Below are 18,432 nucleotides of genomic sequence, written 5' to 3'. Positions count from 1 at the left end.
CTCTGGGACGCTCTGCTGCCAGGCGCTCCCCTTCTACACAACCAGGGACAGTGGCCGCAGCTGGCGACGAGTCGATGGAACCGGATCCGCCTCCCATCGGTTGTAGCGTTGATCTCTCGCAACCTGGCCCTCCGCGGCCGTCGAGGTGACCAGCTCTTCCCCCGTCTCGTTCCCCCAACTTTGTGACTAGCGATGGCGTTGTTTCATTGGAACATAAGAGGTATTCGATCTAATCGGGAGGAATTAAGACTGCTCCTCCGCCTGCACTGTCCACTTGTCCTTGGTCTCCAGGAAACCAAGTTGCGCTCGACTGACCCTATTGCCTTTACCCACTACACCTCGGAGCGGTATGACCTCACCCCTGTGGACGGTATCCTAGCTCATGGTGGGGTCATGTTGCTCGTTCGGGACGATGTCTACTACCGTCCCATCCCATTCACCACTCCACTCCAAGCAATAGCTGTCCGCATTACTCTTTCTGCTTTTACTTTTTCAGTTTGTACCATCTACACTCCACCGTCATCTGCTGTTAGTCGGGCTGACATGATGCACCTGATCGTTCAGCTTCCCCGCCGTTCTTATTGTTTGGCGACTTCAATGCCCATCATCCCCTTTGGGGCTCTCCTGCATCCTGTCAAAGAGGCTCACTCTTGGCGGATGTCTTCAACCATCTCAATCTTGTCTGCCTCAATACCGGCGCCCCGACTTTCCTCTCGGACTCCTCATACCTACTCCCACTTAGACCTCTCGATCTGTTCTACCACTCTTGCCCGTCGGTTCGAGTGGTATGTCCTTTCTGACACCTATTCGAGCGACCACTTCCCCTGTGTCGTTCGTCTCCTGCACCACACCCCATCCCCACGTCCTTCGAGCTGGAACATACTGAAAGCTGACTGGGGACTTTACTCCTCCCTGGCGACCTTTCTGGACCACGATTTTCCCAGTTGTGACAGTCAGGTCGAATACCTCACGGCTGTTATCATCAATGCTGCCGAACGTTCCATTCCTCGTACTACCTCTTCTTCACGTCGCGTTTCCGCCCCTGGTGGAACGAGGCTTGTAGGGACGCTATCCGTGCTCGACGACGTGCTTTACGCACCTTCCGCCGCCATCCTACATTGGCGAATTGTATTGAATACAAACGACTCCGAGCGCAATGCCGTAGAATCATCAAAGACAGCAAAAAAACTTGTTGGGCCTCTTTCACCAGCTACTTTAACAGTTTCACTCCCTCTTCCGTCGTTTGGGGTAGCCTGCGTCGGCTGTAAGGCATTAAGGCCCACTCCTCGGTACCTGGCCTGACCTCAGGTAATGAGGTCCTTGTTGATCCTGTGGCTGTCTCCAACGCCTTTGGCCGCTTTTTCGCGGAGGTTTCAAGCTCCGCCCATTACCACCCTGCCTTCCTTCCCAGGAAAGAGGCAGAAGAGGCTCGGCGACCTTCCTTCCACTCTCTGAATCTGGAAACTTACAAAGCCCCCTTTACTATGTGGGAACTCGAACGTGCGCTTTCACTGTCCCAGTCCTCTGCTCTGGTGCCAGATGCCTTTCACGTTCAGATGCTGGCACACCTTTCTCCGGCGGGCCAAAGCTTCCTTCTTCGTACCTACAATCGCGTCTGGACCGAAGGTCAAGTCCCCAGGCGTTGGCGTGACGCCGTTGTTGTTGTTCCTATACCCAAACCCGGGAAGGATAGACACCTTCCTTCTAGTTACCGCCCCATTTCTCTTACAAGCTGTGTCTGTAAGGTGATGGAGCGCATGGTTAATGCTCGGTTAGTCTGGATTCTTGAATCTCGACTACTACTTACTAATGTCCAATGCGGCTTTCGTCGCCGCCGCTCCGCTGTTGACCACCTTGTGACCTTGTCGACATTCATCATGAACAACTTTTTGCGAAGGCGCCAAACGGTGGCCGTGTTCTTCGACTTGGCTTACGATCCTGTTGCAGAGGTGGTTTCCTCCGCACTATGCACAGGTGGGGCCTACGCGGTCGCCTGCCCCTTTTTATTGATTCCTTTTTAACGGATCGAAAGTTTAGGGTACGTGTGGGTTCCGTATTGTCCGACGTCTTCCTCCAGGAGAACGGAGTGCCTCAGGGCTCCGTCTTGAGCGTAGCCCTTTTTGCCATCGCGATCAATCCAATTATGGATTGCATTACACCTAATTTCTCAGGCTCTCTCTTTGTCGATGACTTCGCGATCTACTGCAGTGCCCAGCGAACATGCCTCCTGGAGCGCTGCCTTCAGCGTTGTCTAGACAGCCTCTACTCATGGAGCGTGGCAAATGGCTTCCGGTTCTCTGAAGAGAAGGCAGTTTGTATCAACTTTTGGCGATATAAAGCGTTCCTTCCGCCATCCTTACATCTCGGTCCCGTTGTTCTCCCATTCGTGGAAACAACTAAGTTTCTAGGGCTCACGTTGGACAGGAAACTGTGTTGGTCTCCACATGTCTCTTATTTGGCGGCCCGTTGTACACGTTCCCTTAATGTCCCCAGTCCTTAGCGGTTCATTATGGGGAGCGGATCGCACTGTCCTGCTCCGCTTGTATGGGTCCATAGTCCGATCGAAGCTGGATTATGGGAGCTTCGTCTACTCGTCCGCTCGGCCATCCCTCTTACGCCGGCTCAGCTCCATCCAACATCGGGAGATACGTCTTGCGACCGGAGCCTTCTACACTACTCTTGTCGAGAGTCTTTATGCTGAAGCTGCAGTTACCATTGACCCACCGGCGCGACGTACTGCTATGTCGGTATGCCTGCCGGCTGTTGTGTATGCCCGACCACCCCTCTTACCAGTCCTTCTTCGCAGATTCTCTCGACCGCCAATACGGGTTGTATGTGTCTGCCCTGCTGCCCCCCGGAGTCCGCTTCCATCGCCTGCTTCGACAATTGCATTTTGCCCTCCCTACCACCTTCAGAGAGAGTGAGAGCCCGACACCACCTTGGCTCCAGGCTCTGGTTCATATTTATCTCGACCTCAGCTCACTCCCGAAGGAGGGTACTCCGGCTGCAGTGTATTGCTCACGGTTTGTCGAACTTCGTGCTCGCCTTGCCGGTGACACCTTTATTTACACCGATGGCCCCAAAACTGACGATGGTGTCGGCTGTGCCTTTGTCGTTGGGGCCACCAGCTTTAAATACCGGCTCCTCGACCAATGTTCCAGCTTTACGGCCGTGCTTTTTGCTCTCCATCAGGCCGTTCAGTATGCCCGCCGCCACCGCCATTCATCATACATACTCTGCTCTGACTCACTCAGTGCTCTTCAGAGCCTTGGAGCTCCCTATCCGGTCCATCCCTTGATTCAACGGATACAGCAGTCCCTCCATTCTTTCGCTGATAATGGTGGTTCTGTCAGCTTTTTGTGGGTTGCCGGACATGTAGGAGTGCCTGGGAATGAGGATGCAGATGCTGCAGCCAAGGCTGCAGTTCTCCTGCCTCGGCCAGCCTCCCATTCTGTCCCCGTCATCTGACGTTCGTGGGGATGTATGTAAGAGGCTTGTGTCGTTGTGGTGGGATGCTTGGTCATCCCTCCAAGGAAACAAGCTCCGGGCAGTAAAACCGCTTCCAACTGTATGGACAACATCCTCCCGACCATCTCGGCGCGAGGGGGTCCTTCTGACCAGGTTGCGGATTGGGCATTGCCGGTTTAGCCACCGCTACCTGCTCTGGTGACCCAGCCCCGCAGTGCCCTTGTGGCCAGGCATTAACAGTGCGCCATGTTTTATTGTCGTGTCCCCGTTTTAGTCAATTTCGTGTTGTCCGGTCCCTGTAATCTACTTTACCGGATGTTTTAGCTGATGACGCTCGAGCAGCTGCTCGTATTCTGCGTTTTATAACTTTAACTGGCTTGTCCAAAGACATTTAACCTTTTTACTTATTTTATCTGCATCTTTGTCAGGTCCTTCTGGTGTCCCCCCATCCCCTTGAGTTGTAACAGATTCCATGTGCTCTAACAACAGTGACTGAGCGCTAATGACCTCAGCAGTTGAGCGCCCTTAAACCCAACCAAAAAAAAAAAATCTCTCACCCTTTCCCATTGGGAACATGTATGGGGTATTTTTGGAAATGTTCTGAATTCTGTTGCTGACGCGTGAGCAGTCTCCCCTTTATTTTTCGCTCCCTTTTCCTTCCTTTGTTTCGCTTCTCTTCTCGTTCCTCCACTTCAGCGTTCGAGGATCCTTTTCTTACCTGTGCGATCCTATAGGCCGGCCCATGCGTCTGACGCATAACAGGTGACTGGGTAACGAGTAATTCCCAGCCCCAGGTCGACAGGTACAGTTCGTATGTTCCCCTGTAGTACTGGCCAGACCCAGGGACGGGTGACTGCCTGAACTGTAACCTTCACAAATTGCCGATTGGTCCCTCCCTCAGGTGTTCGGGAGGTATGACCTGAGGTGTGAACAATCACCTAAGGTGGGCGTGCCTCCTCCTGAAGGGGGGGGCAGTTGGCTCCTTGTGATTGACCAATCTTCTCAATCAACGTCTACAAAACGTAAATGCAATGCGTCTAATGACGCAAAGACCCTTCCTGCTGCACTATGGTTCCTGGTGGTCTCAAGTACAGAATACGGTCAGTCGTTTGCCATGGTAAATCCGTTTTATTCAGAAAAGTGTAGATGCAATTCCTGGCCCTGTGAAAGCTTCCTTTCATTTACGAAATGGCACTTTGTTTTTGGAGACTACTTTTGATTCTCAAGCACAAAAACTGATCGCTGCTTTGCTTCTCCACTGTTACTCTGTTCGTGTCGAGGCCCATAGAGATTTGTATTCTTCCTGTGGTGTAATTTACACCAGACTGCTCGATGCTCAGAGGCCAAAATACAGTCTTACCTCCCTGCTCATGGTGTCATTGCCATTCATCGTGTAATGAAAGGTAGATTCCTCCTTAGTGCCCACCCGCACTCTCACCTTTAGAGAGTGGTGCTTCTAAGCTCAGAGCAGGACATGAAATAATTACCGAACCTGATGTGCTGCTATCAGTTTCATCGTTCAAACCAGACTAGAACATACTGTCGACACCCAGCGAATGTCACATGTGGTAGGTATATACATGAGAGCGATTGTGCACCTCCTCCCTGCTGTATCAGCTGCAATGGCGCCGTGACCCAGAGTGTCCAGTGTATCTTGATCAATGGGCTGATCAAGAGATCTGGATAAAAGAAAAGGTGCCTAATCCAATTGCTTGCAGGTTAATGACTAGTTGTAAACACTGCATTCTCCCATCTGGTACCTACAGTTCTGTTATTGTTATGCCTTCCTCCATGAAGGCCACACAGACATGTGACATCCAATTCAGCTCTGAGGTCGTGAAATCGCCCATTGTCAATGCAGCATCGCCATCCTCCCCCTTCCAGCTATGCAACATGCTGTCAAACTCTCGCCTCAACAGGCGAAACCACCAACTCCACGACAATCCAGGGGGTCCACAACTCTTTTGTGGATACGTGCGTGACGAGCACGGGGCCCCGAGCCATTGCAGCCTTCTTTCTCTCCCGGGCTGCATTTCCCTTCCCCTCCTTTCCCCTCCATGCCCCTTTCCCCTCGCCCTCTCCTCTCCCTCTATTGGTGTCCTTGCTTATGTTGGCCCCCACTATCCTCCTGGTTCTGTTGGTTTTACACTCTGGCTTTGTTGTGTAATCATCTCCTCCTTTTGGCATTCCTTGGTCCCCCTTTGGGGTTTGACCTCCATTCCAAAATTTCTCTTCCGTAGTATGAGCCATTTGGGGAAGAGCACCTTACCTAGTGTCTCCAACGAGCGCCCTCATAGTACATTCCACCTTTTCTTTTACGTCGTTGTCTGATGCTAGGGTGCATAGCCAGCACGGTAGCCAGCCCGTGTGGTGGGGTCGCTATGTGCCCTTTTGGTTGAGCCTCCTGAAGACACAGGGATCACACTTCTGATACCTGAGCTGTGACCTCCTCATGCATGCCTTAGAGTGGTTGCTCGTCATCCTGGAGCATCGGAACTCGCGGCAATGGCCGCCGTGCCAGACGGCCCTTGCTGTGGCTGGGTGGCGCCCGTGAGGAGAGCCCCTGATTGGAGTGGGTGGTATCAGGGCGGACGCTATGCAGATGAAACTCATACGGGGCGAAAACTCTGGCCGTTCTTCTGCGGCCGTCTATCTGCGTGGTACTGATTCTGGAAGTGCTGCTTCTCTTGCCCCTTCGGCCTTCCCTTCCATGGCTACCCCCTGGGAAGAGGGTCAGGCCCGTCGTCTAGGGGCAAAACCTTTCCCCCATTATCTAGTTTGCACCAGGACTGACAGAGATACTTTCACCAGTGTCAAACCTTTATTCTTTGTGGAGCACATTGAAGACAAGTTTGGCGAAGTGGACTCCCTGAGCAAGATGCGGTCGGGTTCGTTGCTGATAAAAACTGCTTCGGCTGCCCAATCTGCGGCCCTTCGTGCCTGTACCCATCTTGGCACAGTTCCTGTGTCCATTACCCCTCACCAGTCTCTAAATATGGTACAAGGTGTGATTTTTCACAGGGACCTCATCCTTCAAACTGATGAGAAACTTCGGGACAATCTCGGACGGCGGGGTGTTCACTTTGTTCGGCGTGTTCAGAAGAGTCCTAAAGATAATCGTATTGATACTGGTGCCTTTATCCTGGCCTTTGAAGGGGATACCCTTCCTGAGAAAGTTAAGATTATGGTCTATCGCTGTGATGTGAAGCCGTACATCCCACCTCCTATGCGGTGTTTTAAGTGCTTGCGTTTTGGCCACATGTCTTCTCGCTGTACCCAGGACCCTCTCTGTGGTGACTGTGGACGTCCACTCCATGAGGGGAGTCCCTGTGTTCCCCCTCCTGTATGTGTAAATTGTCATGGTAGTCACTCTCCACGTTCAGCAGATTGCCCAGTCTATAAGAAAGAAAAAAAGATACAGGAGTATAAGTCTCTTGATCGTTTAAGCTACACAGAGGCCCGTAAGAAATATGCACGATTGCACCCTGTGTCCATGACATCTAGTTACGCCTTGGTTATATCTTCATCCCTTCCTCCCCCTTCCTTACCCCCGTCCCGGACCCCTCTCCTTCCCCCCCTCCCCTGCGGCTCCCACAATTTCTCCTATGGGCGCTGCTCCCCCTCCCCAGCCGGAGAAGTGTCCCACTCCTTCGGCGTCTGCCGGTCAAGGGCGCCTCTCCCGAGATGCCCCTTCCCAGCACCTTCCAGGTCAAAGGTCTGCTGCAGCGCGGCGACCGCGAGAGCCGCGGTCTCTCGGCCCCCAGGTCGCCCGGTCTCTTTCTGTTCCTGATCTTGCTGCAGCTGGCTCCTTAATGCCACACAGCCCTCCTCGATCTCAGCCTGAAAAGAAGAAGAAACAAGTCCCGAGACAAAGAGCCTCTGGTGTCACCAGAGGTCCCTTCCCCGACTTCACAACCGGATTCTGACCTGTCGTTTATGGATGTCGCCCCCTCCTTGTCGGTGACGGGTGGGGACCCGGCGGTCTGACTGGACTTAGCGTGTTCAGCCCTCATTTAAACCATCGTTCTGTGGTTCTCCAATGGAATTGTAATGGCTACTATCGTCACCTTCCGGAATTGAAATCCCTTTTTTCGTCCTTCTCAGCAGCTTGTGTGGTTCTCCAGGAATCTCATTTTACTGATGCTCACTCACCGACCCTCCGTGGGTTCCGTGTTTTCTGTCGAAATGGGGTCGGACCCTTGCGGGCTTCTGGTGGCGTTTGTACGTTGGTCCGTACAGACATTGCTAGCATGTGGATTCCTCTCCAAACTACATTGGAAGCGGTTGCTGTTAGGGTCCACTTAGACTTTGCAGTCACAGTTTGCTATCTTTATCTCCCTCCTGACAGGACTTTCACCTGCTGCCTTACCCACTCTTCTTCAGAAACTTCCTTCTCCCTTCCTCCTCCTTGGGGATTTTAATGCTCATCATCCTTTGTGGGGCAGTGCCTTTCCATCTAGACGAGGTCTTCTTATAGACCAATTTATTGCAGACCACGACCTGTGCCTTCTTAATGATGGCTCCCCTACTCATTTCAGTGCTGGTCATGGTACCTTTACTGCCATTGATCTTCCTCTTTCTTCTCCCTCTCTCCTCCCTTCATTACACTGGTCGCCACACGACGACCTTTTTGATAGTGATCATTTCCAGTTGATTATCACGCTCCCTACCTGCTCCCTGATGGACAGGTTACCTCGTTGGTCTTTCCACCGCGCCGATTGGCCTCTATACACTGCACAGGTCGAGTTTTCTCCCTCTTTGTCGGGTTGTATTGATGTCCTACGTGACGTGTCTGACGCGATTGTTCGCGCTGCTAACCTTGCTGTCCCGCGCTCATCTGGACAATTTCGTCGTCGGCAAGTCCCGTGGTGGAGTACGGCCATTGCCATTGCCATCCGTGATCGCCGTCGAGCTTTGCAACACTTTAAGAGGCACCCATCCGTAGCCAGCCATTCAACCTTTAAGCGCCTTCGCGCTAAATCCCGTTATTTAATCAAACAGAGCAAGCGGATATGTTGGGAACGATTCGTTTCTTCCCTTGGTTCCACTGTCCCTCTGTCACGGGTATGGGCTACACTTCGCTCTCTCCAAGGTTGCCATCGGCAGTCCACCCTCCCAGGCCTTCACCTCCCAGATGGCATTTGTACGGACCCATTAGTTCTCGCAGAACATCTTGCGACCCATTTTGCAGTGGCATCAGCGTCGGCCTCCTATCCAGCTGCTTTCCTTCATCAAAACAGCAGGCTGAAGCTGTCACCTTATGTTTCACCACTTGTGAGTCAGAATCTTACAACGAACCTTTCACTGAATGGGAATTTCTTCCTGCTCTATCTGCTTCTCATGATACGGCTCCTGGCCCAGATTCCATTCATAACCAGCTGCTTCAACATCTCAGTGCTCCACAATGGCAACATCTTCTTCGGGTGTTTAACCGTATCTGGCTCCAGGGTGACTTCCCTTCTCAGTGGAGGGATAGCATTGTGGTTCCTGTCCTTAAGCCTGGTAAGAACCCCCTATCTGTTGACAGCTATCGGCCAATTAGTTTGACGAATGTTGGTTGTAAGTTACTTGAACGGCTGGTAGCCCGTCGGCTCACTTGGGTCCTCGAATCTCGGGATCTATTGTCCCCTTACCAGTGTGGCTTTCGAGAGGGACGATCTCCAATCGATCATTTGCTTCGCTTGGAATCCGCAGTTCGGCAGGCTTTTTCCCAGCGCCGCCATTTGGTTGCAGTGTTTTTTGACCTTCGCAAGGCCTATGACACGGCCTGGCGCCATCACATCTTACTAACCCTTCATCAGTGGGGTCTTCGGGGCCCACTCCCGATTTTTATCCGCCAGTTCCTGATCCATCGGTCATTCAGAGTTCGAGTTGGTACTGCTTTTAGTTCTCCACGGACCCAGGAGACGGGCATCCTGCAGGGTTCGGTCTTGAGTGTCCTTTTCCTCATTGCTATCGATGGACTTGTGGCCTCTGTCGGTCCCTTGGTCGCCCCTGCCCTGTATGTGGATGATTTCTGCATTTGGGTTAGTTCCTCCTCGATGCCATCTGCAGAACGGCAGCTCCAGGTGGCTATACGGCGTGCCTCTGCATGGACCCTCTCCCACGGGTTTCAATTCTCTCCTTTAAAATCGCGAGTGGTCCACTTCTGTCGCCGTACTACGGTCCACCCTGATCCAGAGCTCTATCTCGCTGCACAAAGATTGCCTGTGGTTCCACAGTTTCGTTTCCTAGGTCTTCTTTTCGACAACAAGCTCACTTGGCTGCCCCATATCAGACTCCTGAAGGTAGGATGTTTCCGTAAACTCAATGTCCTTCGCTTTCTTGCCCACTCCTCCTGGGGTGCGGACCGTTCCCTCCTCCTCAGTCTTTATCGTGCTCTAGTTCTGTCACGTTTGGACTATGGTTGTCAAGTTTATGGTTCAGCTGCTCCTTCCACGCTGCACATGCTGGATCCAGTCCACCATCGTGGTATCCGTTTGGCCACCGGTGCCTTCCCTACTAGCCCTGTTGATAGTCTCCTGGTTGAAGCTGGGATCCCCCCCCCCTTTCTGTTCGGCGGTCCCAGCTTCTGGTGTCTTATGCCCTTACTATCCGTTCTTCTCCCGCTCATCCTTCCTATTCTATCCTATTCCCAGACCATGGACGTCGCCCGCCTGACTCCCGCCCTTGGGCGGGTTTACCGGTTGGGCTGCGCCTTGAGTCTCTTACCCGTGATTTTCGGCTTCCTTCTTTGTCGTGTCTTCCTCGCTCCCTCCCATCCACCCCTCCTTGGTTAGTTCCTCGGCCTCGAATTCGGATGGATCTCCGCCGCGGTCCGAAAGATTCCATCCCCCCGGTGGTGTTCCGTTCCTTTTTCCGCCAAATTTTATGGGAGTTTCGGGATGCTGTTGTTTTTTACACTGATGGCTCTAAATCTGCTGATCATGTTGGGTATGCCTTCACGTCCTTTGTTGGAACGGAAAATCATCTACTGCCACCCTCATGTGGGGTGTTTACTGCGGAATTGATGGCAATTTCCCGGGCCCTTACCTTTATTAAACAATCCCAACACAACCGCGTTTTGTTATGTATGGACTCGATGAGTGGCCTTCTTGCTATTGACCGGTGTTTTTCGCGCCATCCCTTGGTCTCTGCCATCCATGACCATCTCGCTGATCTTCACCGTGCTGCTTGTTCCATTGACTTCCTATGGGTCCCGGGCCATGTAGGTATCCCGGGTAATGAGCTCGCTGATCGTTTGGCTGGGGGAGCAGTTACTTACCCCCCGTTTTCTGTAACCCCTCCTGCAGCGGATTTACGGCTTCACATCAAATCCCACTTTGCACAGTCATGGGCCAATTCTTGGGAGGCTACTCCACTGTCTAATAAACTTCGTGCCATTACGGTGAATACAGGCCCATGGCGTTCTTCCTTTAGCCTCTCCCGCAAGGACTCGACCACACTGTGTCGTCTCCGCATTGGCCATACCAGGCTGACCCATGGTTTCCTTTTGCGTGATGAGCCACCCCCGCTATGTGGTTGTGGAGCCTTCCAGTCAGTGGCCCACATTTTGGTTGAATGCCCCCTTCTTTTGGCTCTGCGTGCTAAGTACAGACTCCCCCACACTTTACCTTTGATGTTGGCTGACGATTCCCGGATGGTCTCTCTGGTTCTAGGTTTCCTCCGGGAGAGTGGTTTTTATTCTCAGTTTTAAAGTTTTTAATCTCCCTCTGGTGTTGGGGCAGGGCGGTGAGTGTTTGGGTGTCTCCCACTGTAGGCAGTGTTCAGAGATTCCCGATTCACCTCCCTGACCGGAATCCTCTTATCTTTCCCTTTTACTCTGTTTTTACCCCTTCTTTCTAAGGCTTGGTTAGTTTTTCTATTCCCATACGTACTTTCTGCATTATAGCAGTTGTACCTTTTAAGTCACAGGTGGTCTTGCCTATGCTGTTTCAGCATAGTGTTGGGTTCGTTCTCTTGCCAACTTCCCTCATTTGTTTTTACTAATGACAACGTGACTGCCCTTTTACGTTTCCCCTTTATCCGTTTTATTTTTCTGACTATACTGAGATGTCCCGTTAGCAGAATGGAGTCTATTTGAAACAAGGGACTGATGATCTTGCTGTTTGGTCCCTTTAACCTCAAACAACCAACCAACCCACCAAAGGCAAACGGTTTTCTCCTTCGCCACCTTGAAGATTAATTTCGATGGTGTCAGCATGTGATAGCTTAGCCTGGTCAGACTCCGTGTCACCAGTGCGCACCAACAACCGTTTTTCGGCGTTGGACTCGACCAACCGAACCCACGAGCAAGCTGATGCTTCTGTGGACCCCACGGAGCAGGTTCCGCCTCCTTCTGTGCTCTGTAGTAGCCTCTTACCCAACTGTCACTCGGCAGGCGCCGAGGTGACACCCCTACACCTCATCATGACTCTCCTCCAATCGAATGTTCGCGGCCTTCGGTCCCACAAAGAGAATTTATGGCTGCTTTTGGTGTCGTAATGTCCCCTTATACTCTGCCTTGCATAAACAAAACTGCGCCCTCATGACTGCTTCGAGCATTCATTTCTTACTGATTCGTTTTGAACTTATCCCTGAGGTCGACATTCAATCTCGTGGGGGCGTCATGCTGTTCATACGGGATGAGATTCATAGTCATCCCATCTCCATGACTAACAATCTTAAAGCTGTTGCAGTTCTTTTCCTTCTCCACATGACTCTCTCCCTCTGTACTAGATTGTCACTCCATCATTCGCTGTCACCAGGGCAGATTTCCTTCAACTTATTGGGCAGCTGCCGCCCCAATTTTTGCTTCTCGGTGACTTTAATGCACGTTATCCCCTTTGAGGTTTTCCCAGGACCTGTTAGAGGTGCCCTTTTGACTAACCATCTTAACCAACTTACCCTCTTCTGCCTTAACACTGGAGCACCCACTTTCCTTTCCAACTCACATACCTATTTCCATATAGACCCATCCCTCTGCACTGCGCAGCTTGCCCATCGTCTTGAGTGGTCTGTTCTGACACTTTCTCGTGCGACCATTTCCTGTTAGCTATCAGTTTGCTGACCCCTAACCCATCTGCATGCACGCCTAAATGTCAGCTTACTAATGCTGATGGGCACCTTTACTCCTCCCTGGTGACCTTCGAAGAATAAGATTTCCCTAGTTGGGATGACGAGGTCGAATCTCACAAACTTTATCCTTATAGCTGCAGAACGTTCCATTCCACACACTTCCTCTCTACCACGTCGTGTCCTACTCCCCTGGTGGACGGAGGCACGCTGCGACGCAGTTCGCATACATAGATGTGCTCTCCGCATTTTTAAGCGCCATCCAACACTGGCAAACTGCATAATGAACATTGACGTGCACAGTGTCGTTGCGTTCTTCGGGATAACAAAGGAGCTAGGTGGATTTCATTCACTAGCTCTATTAACAGTTAAACACATTCCTCTGTTGTGTGGGGTCAGAGGAGGCTCTCTGGAACAAATATCCATTCTCCAATTAACGGCCTGACAGTCGCTCACGATTCATAGTGGACCCTATTGCTGTCACCAACACTTCGGGCCGACATTTTGCTGAAGCTCGGAGCTCTTCCCACTATCACGCTGCCTTCCTCCATCGAAAACAGGCGGAGGCGGCTCGGGCAGATTCCTTTCTCTTCTCCACATCGTAAGTGCTACAGTGCCGCCTTTACAACGAAGGAGCTAGATCATGCTCTCAGTTCATCCCAGTCCTCCACCTCAGACGCCATCGACATTCAATGTTACAGAACATCTCATGTGGGCAAACACTTTCTGTTTAACACGTACAACTGCATCTGAGCAGAGGGTACATTTCCTGGACGCTGGCGTGAAGCTACCACCATACCCATACCTAAGCTCAGTAAGGACAAAACCCTTCCTTCTAGCTACCACCCAATCTCTCTAATAAGAGTAGATTTCGTGTGCGGCGTTCTGCAGTTGACAATTTAGGTAAGTTGTCCACCCATGTCATGAATGGGTTTTTGCGGAAATCCCAGACTGTGGCAGTGTTTTCCGATTTGGGGAAGGCCTAAGGCATCTGCTGGAGAACTGGTATCCTCCATACTCCTTAAACGTGGGGCTTTTGTGGGCGCCCGCCCTGTTTTCTTCCGGCATTTTTACAAGACAGTCCGTCCTGAGCGTCATTGTATTTGCTATCGCCATTAACACTATAATGGCCTCAGCTCTTTGCTGACGATTTTGCGATCTACTGCAATTGTCCATGAAACTGTCTCACTGAAGGGCGTCTTCAGCGCTCTCTTGATCGTCTTTACTCCTGGAGCAACTACAATGGCTTTAGCTTTTACGCTGACAAACCAGTCTGTCTGAATTACTGGCGGCACAAATCGTTTCTCAAACCATCTCTACATTTTGGGCCTGTTGCCCTTCCGTTTGTTGAAACTACGAAATTTTTAAGGCTCACATGCTATGGGTCTGTGGGTTACAATAGGCCCAAGGTATTCCTGCCTGTCGTAAGACTAAAAGGAGTCGCATACGTTTTGGCTTTTGTGATGGTCTCATATAGGGTTTGACCCCCATTTTTCAAAATTTATCTGAAGAGTGAGCCAACTGCGGAAGGGCACCTCATGTGGTGCATAGTGTCCATGTGCTGAAGCCTCTCGCATCCTTCGTCGGCGTGGATCTGCATTTCCGCTCATTCTCCAGCTGTTGGACGAGGTCACCCTCCTGCGTGCGTTTTCCTTCATCTGTGCAGTATCACTTTCTGTGCTGTCGACGATAATGGACTTATAAGCTCGTTTGCGTCTGATACCCAGCACGCACGATCGTCACTCCATTGTGGTGGGTCCACCATGCATCCTGTTGGCTGTAGCCTCCTGACCACCCAGAATCGCGCTGCTGATGCATGTGCTCTAATTCCCCACGATTGTCAAGGGGTAGATGCCGTCCCCCTGGGCATAGACCCCCAGCAATGGCCATCGTGCTTGCCAAAAGCTGGGGATGTTCCCATTACAATCACGCCTCAAAGAGCTTAAATGTGGTCAAGGGTATCATATTTCACAGGTAACTTTTTCGCAGTCTGACGAGGAGTTGCGCGCCAACTTAGTGACTAGGAGTTGATTTCGTCTGGCATGTTCATCGGGATCTGAGGATAATCTGGTTGCCACTGGTGCCTCAATCTTGGCCTTTGAGGCTGACACATTACCTAAGGACGACAAGGTGATAGTCTATCACAGTGATGCCAAGGCATATATCGCTCTCCCAATGTGGTGCTTAAAGTGCTGGAAGTTGGGCCATGTCTCCCTGGTGTACTTCCAGCATTACATGTTGAGATTGTGGACGTACATCCCATCCCAATACTCCATGTGGTCCACCTTCCATCAGTTTTAACCTGTGTAGAGCATCATTCTCCTTCCTCACCAGACTGCAGGATTTTAGTTAGAGGAAAATCGTGGAATACAAAACATTGGATTGACAGACCTACACTGAGGCCAAGAGGAAATTTGAGCGCCTGAGCGCCTCCGTCCTGTGGCTATGACCTTCTCTACCACCACTGCAAACACAGTTGTAGCCCCATCTGTTCTGCGAATTCTAGTTTGCTCTCAGAGCTGGAAGGCTACACCTGTCCCATTGATGGTAGGGGCACTTCCAACCCTGTTGCTGCTGGACCCACCTACCTCAAGAGCACTGTCGCCCCAACCATTAGGGACATCAGTCCCCACTTCTCAGCCAGAGAAGTGTAAGTCTTGGCCAGCTCCTCTGGCTAGGAAGGGGTCCCTTCCCAGGTTTCTGATAGTGGGAAAGATGATACCAGCCAGTGGATGAAGTGCCAAGAATCAGCTGGTTGTAGCGCTTCACGATCATCCTCAGTCCTGGAGACTGAATCCGTGAAGCCCCCATCCAGAGAATCCCAAGGAGCACCGAGAGAAATTATGAAAGAAGACCCCTAAGACCAAGGAAATTTCAGTGAAACCTACACCACCACAGCCTACAAGCTCTGCATCTGAGGATGAGATGAAGATTCTGGTGTCTGCTGAGGACTTAGATCTCACCACTCACACAATGGATATAGCTTCTTCAGGAAATAAGTTAATGGCTGCAGGTGACCATGAGGCGTAAATTGCCTCATGGTGTTTCACACCTTCCCAGTCTCACTATCACACAATCCACCAGGGAAATTGAGGCGGTTTCTTCCACCACCTGGCTGAGCTATGGCAACTGTTAAGCTTTACATCTGCTTTCTGCATTGCCCTCCAGGAAACTTGGTTCCCAGCCATGCAGAACCCAGCCCTTTGCTGCTACAGCGACTATTATAGTGTCAGGTGGAGTTTGTCTGTCCTGAGCTCGGTATGTAGTGAACCTGTGGCCCTTCAAAACACCTCTGGAAGCTGTGGATGTCAGGATAAGAACGACACACGAAATAACTGTCTGCTATGTGTATCTTCATCTAGATCTTGCGGTATGTCTGAAAATGTGGGCTTCACTGATTCATCAACTCCCTAAATCTTCTCTCCTTTTGGGAGATATTAATGCCCATAACCCATTGTGGGGTAGCATAACACTTATTGGCCATGGCAGTGATGTCGAAAAGTTACTGTCCCAACTCAACCTCTGCCTCTTAAATACTGGGGCCACTGTAGAGCATCTACCGGCCTGTAGTAGTGACCACTTCTCCATCTTCCTGTCGCCCCCCTGGCGTCATTCCCATGAATGCCTACCCTGATGGGCTTCAAATAACGCAGACCGGGTCTCATTCACCTCTGCTGTCACCGTTGGATCTCACCCACGTGGTGCCATCGATGTTGTAATTGCGATCCTTCGTTCTCCAGGGTGCCCCCTGACGAAAGTCAGTCCCTTGATGGTCGCCAGAAATCGCTGCTGCAATTAAAGAGCATCGGTGAGATCTACAGAGACATAAGTACACCTTTTCCTAGAGCACCTAATAGCTTTTATATGGCTGCATGCCCGCGTTTCCCTGCTTACAAAATCAAGGAAGAAGTACTTCCCGACCATACATCACCTTCCCAAGTCTGAATGATCAGAAGTCTCTTTGGGTACCAGACCCCAACAGGTGTTCCTGACGATAATGATTTGCGCGCTCTCTACCGATGCAAACGGGATTGGTGAGCACTATTTTCGAGTCCCTGCGTCGAAGAACTACCACAGAGACTTAAACACCCTCAAACAGCGGACCTCCCAGGGGGCCTCACGGTTCTTTTGTGAGTATGTGCGTGGCGTGCACGGGGCCCCGAGCTATTTCAGCCTTACTTCTTTCCAGGACTGTATTTCCTTGCCCTTCCCCTTCTTTCCACTCATTGCTCCTTCTCCTTCGACTTCTCCTCTCCCTCTCTTGGTGTTCCTGCTTATGCTGGCCCTGCTATCCTCCTAGTTATGTTAGTTCTGCCATTTAGTTTTTTGCGTAATCACATCCTTTTGGCATTCCCTGGTCCCCCTCTGGTGTTAGACCTCAATTACTAAATTTTTGTTGGGTAGTGTGAGCCATCTGGGGAAGAGCACCTTACCTTGTGTCTCCGATGTGCGCCCTCCTAGTACATTCCACCTTTTCTTTCACGTCGTTGTCTGATACTAGGGTGCATAGCCAACACGGTAGCCAGCCTATGTGGTGGGGTCGCTATGTACCCTTTTGGTTGAGCCCCTGTGGACACGTGCGTAGCGAGCACGGGACCCCGAGCTAATGTCGCCCTCCTTCCTTTCCGGGCTGCATACCTTCCCTTTCCGCATCCTTCCCCATCCCCCATCTTCGCTCTCCCTGCGGGTCCGGGGTAAGAATAGGCCCGAGGTATTCCTGCCTGTTGTAAGAGGCGACTAAAAAGAGTTTCAACCGTTTCGACCTTCCATGTGACGGTCCCCCTTTAGGTTTGATCTACATTTTTCAAAATTCTACAGAACTACGAGCCTTTTGGGGAAGGACACCTTACGTGGTGTACCACTGGTCCTAAGTGCACTAAGACCTTGGCACTCAGCATTGTACCGGCGTTCTAACCATACCCACTATTCCTCAAATTGGGCCTAAACGCCTGATGGGTTGTACAAGTTACGACCATAGTGCGTCCCCATCTGCACCAGCGATCATGGAGTTTCCATGGCAACAGAAATCCAGCACGGTAGCCAGCCCATTGTGGTGGGGTCCACATGTACCCTCCAGGTTGTAGCCCCCTGACAACACAGGGATCGTACTGCCGATACCTGAGCTGCACCCTCCCCACGTCGGCAAAGGAGTAGATGCCCATCTCCTTGGGGCATCAGGACTCCCGGCAGTGGTCATCCTGCTAGGTGGCTCTTGCTGAGGCTGGGTGGCGCCCGTGGGGAGAGCCCCTGGTCGGAGTGGGTGGTATCGGGGTGGACGTTTCGCAGATGAAACGTCAACACGTATCATGTCGCTCTGCGGCCGAGTCTTTCGAAAGAAAAGGTACCATTTCTAGTTCTGGTTCTCCTGCCCTTTCCCCCTTTGCCACTCCCTGGGAGGAGGGACAGGACCGCCGGCTTGGGGCGAAGTACTTTCCCCACTATTTGGTCTGTTCTCGAACCGAAGGGGGGACGTTCGCCACCTCTAAACCCATGTTCTTTGTTCAGCACATTGAGGACATCTTCTGGGAAATCGAGGCTCTCAGCAAGATGCGTTCAGGGTCCGTTCTTATCAAGACCACCTCCGCCACACAGTCGGCGGCGATAAAGGTGTGCGACCGCCGAGGGGACATCCCAGTGTCCATTGTCCCGCATCTGGCACTAAATAGGAGGCAGGGGGTTATTTTTCATCGTGACCTCCTGCTACAATCTGATGAGGAACTCGGGGCCAACCTGGAGCGCCGAGGCGTGCATTTCGTCCAGCGAGACCCACGCGGCCCCAAAGACCGTCGCATCGACACTGGGGCCTTTATCCTCGACTTCGAGGGGGACGTTCTCCCGGAGAAGGTAAAGGTGATGTGCTACCGGTGCGACGTGCGACATTACGTCCTGCCTCCTATGCGCCGTTTTCGG

This window comes from Schistocerca serialis, chromosome 2, assembly GCF_023864345.2.
Source record: "Schistocerca serialis cubense isolate TAMUIC-IGC-003099 chromosome 2, iqSchSeri2.2, whole genome shotgun sequence".
Taxonomy (NCBI): Eukaryota; Metazoa; Arthropoda; class Insecta; order Orthoptera; family Acrididae; genus Schistocerca; species Schistocerca serialis.
Note: the sequence above shows the minus strand (reverse complement) of the source record.